Below are 5,570 nucleotides of genomic sequence, written 5' to 3' on the forward strand. Positions count from 1 at the left end.
ATCCGGCATGAGCATGGTGGTTTTCATCCCTATACCCTAACCCTAACTAACCATCCTAACCCTAACCCCAATCTGGCATGAGCATGGTGGTTTTCATCCCTATATCCTAACCCTAAGGTACCTTTCTTATAAACAGGAGATCCTGGTTTCAAATCTTAGCAGTGCTTATCTGGCAGTGACTGTGCTATCTGGCCCCTCCTGAGGACAGGAGGTCCTGACATCTTTTGAAAGTGCGTTCAATTCTTAATTCTTGTGAAGTTGATTTCCTTACCACAGAGAGTGTAACCTCAGAGTGTTGGAGACACAACAAGGTGCATAATGTGGGCTCTGTGGCACAATGGATAGTGCATTGGACTTCTAGATTGAAAAATGTGGCCATTCAAAGGTTGTGGGTTCAAGTCCCACCAGAGTCACTGTCTTAGTCATTTTGCTAATCACACTTGGCCAACAAACAAGTCTATCTGACCACCAAAACTCTTTTCTCAAACAAACACTTTCATGCTCTCAATAGCATGGCCTATTCATTGATCCGATGACCTCCCATGGAGACTTTGCAGCAAAAGGTGCTGTGGCTTAGTTGGTTAAAGTGCCTGTCTAGTAAACAGGAGATCCTGGGTTCAAATCCCAGCACTGCCTTTGTAGTGTGTTGTGGCCACTGAGTCTCTAAAATGTAAACGGCACTTTGCAGGAGGGCCAATCGGGTTGAGGCACTTGCTGACCTCATAGAGACTTGGCAGTAGCACCACTGGAAAGAGCACCCTCGAAAATGGGGGGGTAGGGCTTGCTTTCATTCCTCTATCAACTTCCGGGCAAAAGTTATGGCAATCCGGCATGAGCATGGTGGTTTTCATCCCTATATCCTAACCCTAACCCTAACCTAACCCTAACCCTAACCCTAAATTTCAAAATGTGGCCATTCAAAGGTTGTGGATTCAAGTCCCAACAGAGTCACTGCCTTAGTCATTTTGCTAAGCTCACTTGGCCAACAAACAAGTCTATCTGACCACCAAAACTCTTTTCTCAAACAAACACTTTCATCCTCTCAATAGCATGGCCTATTCCTTGATCTGATGACCTCCCATGGAGACTTTGCAGCAGAAGGTGCTGTGGCTCAGTTGGTTAAAGTGCTTGCCTAATACACAGGAGATCTTGGGTTCAAATCCCAGCAGTGCCTTTGTAGTGTGTTGTGGCCACTGAGTCTCTAAGATGTAAATGGCACTTTGTAGGAGGGCCAATCAGGTTGAGGCACTTGCTGACCTCATAGAGACTTGGTGGTGGCACCACTGGAAAGAGCACCCTCGAAAATGGGGGGGTAGGGCTTGCTTTCGTGCCTCTATCACCTTCCTGGCAAAAGTTATGGCAATCTGGCATGAGCATGGTGGTTTTCATCCCTATATCCTAACCCTAACCCTAACCTAACCCTAACCCTTGCTGGCAAAAGTTATGGCAATCCGGCATGAGCATGGTGGTTTTCATCCCTATATCCCTAACCCTAACCCACATCAGCTCCTAAACCTAACCTGGGGTACCCTTACAATAATACCCCCTTTGGGATGTATTTATTTTATTTTATTTTATTTTACTAAGAGCTGTGTTTGTGTCCCTTTCCCGCTCTTGGGTGGGTTCTTAGTGGTCAGTTGAGGGAAGGACTGTGCACAACCCGGCCTGGGCCCTTTATTGGACCCAGGCCTTGGATTTTACATTTTCCTATCCCACACACAACAATGCACACAATGTGGGCTCTGTGGCACAATGGATAGCGCATTGGGCTTCTAAATTTCAAAATGTGGCCATTCAAAGGTTGTGGATTCAAGTCCCAACAGAGTCACTGCCTTAGTCATTTTGCTAAGCTCACTTGGCCAACAAACAAGTCTATCTGACCACCAAAACTCTTTTCTCAAACAAACACTTTCATCCTCTCAATAGCATGGCCTATTCCTTGATCTGATGACCTCCCATGGAGACTTTGCAGCAGAAGGTGCTGTGGCTCAGTTGGTTAAAGTGCTTGCCTAATACACAGGAGATCTTGGGTTCAAATCCCAGCAGTGCCTTTGTAGTGTGTTGTGGCCACTGAGTCTCTAAGATGTAAATGGCACTTTGTAGGAGGGCCAATCAGGTTGAGGCACTTGCTGACCTCATAGAGACTTGGTGGTGGCACCACTGGAAAGAGCACCCTCGAAAATGGGGGGGTAGGGCTTGCTTTTGTGCCTCTATCACCTTCCTGGCAAAAGTTATGGCAATCTGGCATGAGCATGGTGGTTTTCATCCCTATATCCTAACCTACCCTAACCCTAAGGTGTCACTCACCCTGGCTTATGGCAATGACTCTGTACCCATCACACTTACTGGTTCTTTAAGCACTTCCAGGGGCCTGGGGGCAAGTTGTCCATGCCCAGGCAGGTGTCACTCACCCTGGCTTATGACAATGACTCTGTACCCATCACACTTACTGGTTCTTTAAGCACTTCCAGGGGCCTGGTGGCAAGTTGTCCATGCCCAGGCAGGTGTCACTCACCCCAACTTATGACAATGACTCTGTACCCATCACACTTACTGGTTCTTTAAGCACCTCCAGGGGCCTGGGGCAAGTTGTCCATACCCAGGCAGGTGTCACTCACCCTGGCTTATGACACTGACACTCTACCCTTCATACTTGCCTATTGTATCAGCACATCCAGGGGCCTGGGGCATGTTGTCCATGCCCAGGCAGGTGTCACTCACCCCGGCTTATGACAATGACTCTGTACCCATCACACTTACTGGTTCTTTAAGCACTTCCAGGGGCCTGGGGCAAGTTGTCCATACCCAGGCAGGTGTCACTCACCCTGGCTTATGACACTGACACTCTACCCTTCATACTTGCCTATTGTATCAGCACATCCAGGGGCCTGGGGCATGTTGTCCATGCCCAGGCAGGTGTCACTCACCCCGGCTTATGGCAATGACTCTGTACCCATCACACTTACTGGTTCTTTAAGCACTTGCAGGGGCCTGGGGGCAAGTTGTCCATGCCCAGGCAGGTGTCACTCACCCCGGCTTATGACAATGACTCTGTACCCATCACACTTACTGGTTCTTTAAGCACTTCCAGGGGCCTGGGACAAGTTGTCCATACCCAGGCAGGTGTCACTCACCCTGGCTTATGACAATGACTCTGTACCCATCACACTTACTGGTTCTTTAAGCACCTCCAGGGGCCTGGGGGCAAGTTGTCCATGCCCAGGCAGGTGTCACTCACCCCGGCTTATGACAATGACTCTGTACCCATCACACTTAATTGTTCTTTAAGCACCTCCAGGGGCCTGGGGGCAAGTTGTCCATGCCCAGGCAGGTGTCACTCACCCCAACTTATGACAATGACTCTATACCCATCACACTTACTGGTTCTTTAAGCACCTCCAGGGGCCTGGGGCAAGTTGACCATGCCCAAACAGGTGTCACTCACCCCGGCTTAATACACTGACACTCTACCCATCACACTTACCGGTTCTTTAAGCACCTCCAGGGGCCTGGGGCAAGTTGTCCATGCCCAGACAGGTGTCACTCACCCCGGCTTATAACACTGACACTCTACCCTTCATACTTACCTGTTGTATCAGCACATCCAGGGGCCTGGGGCAAGTTGACCATGCCCAGGCAGGTGTCACACACCCCGGCTTATGACACTGTCACTGTCCCCATCACACTTACCTGCTGTTGAAGCACCTTTGAACTCTCCAGCCCAGGTGGCCCGTGGTCCAGAGATAGGATCCCATGAAAAACCAATTCTTCCGCCGGCCATATATCCCGAAGGGGACCACCTATGGGCTCGAGGTTGGTCTCGTTGGAAAGGCCGCAGCAAGACCAGGTTCCTGGGTGGTTCCGTCCCGGATACAGCGGCTCTGGACCACCCGACGTCCCACGGACCTATCTCCCGGACCGGACAAAGCACAGACTCCGGGTTGGTCGCGTTCGAACCGGCCTTCCGAGTCCTTTCAGAGGAGCCAACCCCCACCTCCCTACTCTGTTGTCGCGCGGAGCTGTGGCCGCTCCAGCCTTCACGTGGACGTGATGGATTACATTTGGGGCTCTACCTCCCGAACCGGACCGACCCCGGACCCCGTTACAGGCTCATCCGACACTGCTCAAAGGGACCCTTCGATTGAGCCCTGCCCCGTCTCTGTAGTCTTCCGGGTCTCAGAGATACGGGCCTTGGATTACACCCTCTCCGGAGGACGACTCTTTCAACGGCCGTATCTCCGGAACGGAGAGACCCCGGGACACCAATTCGGGGCCCTTACACATCTCGACGAGCCCTTTCCAACGACACCAGCCCCGACCCTCTAGCCCCTCGGGGGCCCGAGATAGCATTTTGCACATTTGAGCCTCTAGCTCCCGAACCCTGGGTCTCACGCCCTTGGGACAGGGCTTGTTGGAAAGGTCTCACCTAGACGCTTCCAATGACACCTGACTCACGACTGTACGGAGTACAGAACGGTCTTGCTAGAAAAGGTGCGACCGAGACCTTCCAATGTGACCGGCCGCGGCCGTTGAGCCTGCTGCTGGGTATATAATTGAAGATAGACGGCCCTAGCTCCAGAACCGGAAGTTCCACCGGGTAGAGACTGGACTCGTTCGAAAGGCACGCCCGAGACCTTTCCAACGAGCCCGGCCTCGTCTCTCTAGCCCACCGGGTCCCCGAGATATCGTACCCCGCGACCTCCGCGTCCAAACGGCTGTCGCCCGTGTCAACATGGCCGTCCAAGTTGGCCGCAATTAAACATTGTTTCAACGGCATATATCCTAACCCTAACTCTGACATGCTAACGCACTTTTCCAACAGGGTACTGTGGCTTAGCTGGTCAAGGTGTATTTCTTATAAACAAGATATCCTGGTTTCAAATCTTAGCAGTGCTTATCTGGCAGTGAGTGTGCTATCTGGCCCCTCCTGAGGATAGGAGGTCCTGACACCTCCTATTGAAAGTGTGTTCAATTCTTAATTCTTGGGAAATTGATTTCCTTACCACAGAGAGTGTAACCTCAGAGTGTTGGAGACACAACATGACACAACACTTTCATGCTCTCAATAGCATGGCCTATTCCTTGATCCGATGACCTCTCTTCTGGATGTTTTTCTCTTTGGAGTCACCCTCCCATGGAGACTTTGTAGCAGAAGGTACTGTGGCTTAGTTGGTTAAAGTGCCTGTCTAATAAACAGGAGATCCTGGGTTCAAATTCCAGCAGAGCCTTTGCAGTGTGTTGAGGCCACCGAGTCTCTAAGATGTAAACAGCACTTCTTACGAGGGCCAATCGGGTTGAGGCACTCGCTGACCTTGGAAAGACTCAGTGGTGGCGCCATTGGAAAGAGCACCCTTGAAAATGGGGGGGTAGAGCTTGCTTTCATGCCTCTGCCACCTTCCTGGCAAAAGTTATGGCAATCTGGCATGAGCGTGGTGGTTTTCATCCCTATATCCTAACCCTAACCCTAAATAAACTTTGGAAGATCAGTTGTAATGCCCTTTCCCTGTCAACTTTATGTTATTTATTGTATTTCATTATAATTTAAATTCCTATTATTCATTTATTTATTT

General features: G+C 50.5%; 4 non-coding genes across 4 annotated transcripts; all 4 read left to right on the forward strand.

The window, feature by feature from the left end:
• The first annotated feature begins 323 nt into the window (after positions 1-323).
• trnar-ucu (transfer RNA arginine (anticodon UCU)) lies at positions 324-413 on the forward strand. Its single transcript is given in 2 exon segments — positions 324-360; positions 378-413. It is a non-coding gene; the product is annotated as a tRNA-Arg (tRNA).
• A 687-nt stretch (positions 414-1,100) lies between these two features.
• Positions 1,101-1,174, forward strand: trnai-aau (transfer RNA isoleucine (anticodon AAU)). The gene has a single exon. It is a non-coding gene; the product is annotated as a tRNA-Ile (tRNA).
• An 803-nt stretch (positions 1,175-1,977) lies between these two features.
• Positions 1,978-2,051, forward strand: trnai-aau (transfer RNA isoleucine (anticodon AAU)). Its single transcript has one exon. It is a non-coding gene; the product is annotated as a tRNA-Ile (tRNA).
• Positions 2,052-5,154: 3,103 nt separating this feature from the next.
• Positions 5,155-5,228, forward strand: trnai-aau (transfer RNA isoleucine (anticodon AAU)). The gene has a single exon. It is a non-coding gene; the product is annotated as a tRNA-Ile (tRNA).
• The last annotated feature ends 342 nt before the right edge of the window (positions 5,229-5,570 follow it).

The sequence above is a fragment of the Myxocyprinus asiaticus genome, chromosome 13, assembly GCF_019703515.2.
Source record: "Myxocyprinus asiaticus isolate MX2 ecotype Aquarium Trade chromosome 13, UBuf_Myxa_2, whole genome shotgun sequence".
Classification (NCBI taxonomy): Eukaryota; Metazoa; Chordata; class Actinopteri; order Cypriniformes; family Catostomidae; genus Myxocyprinus; species Myxocyprinus asiaticus.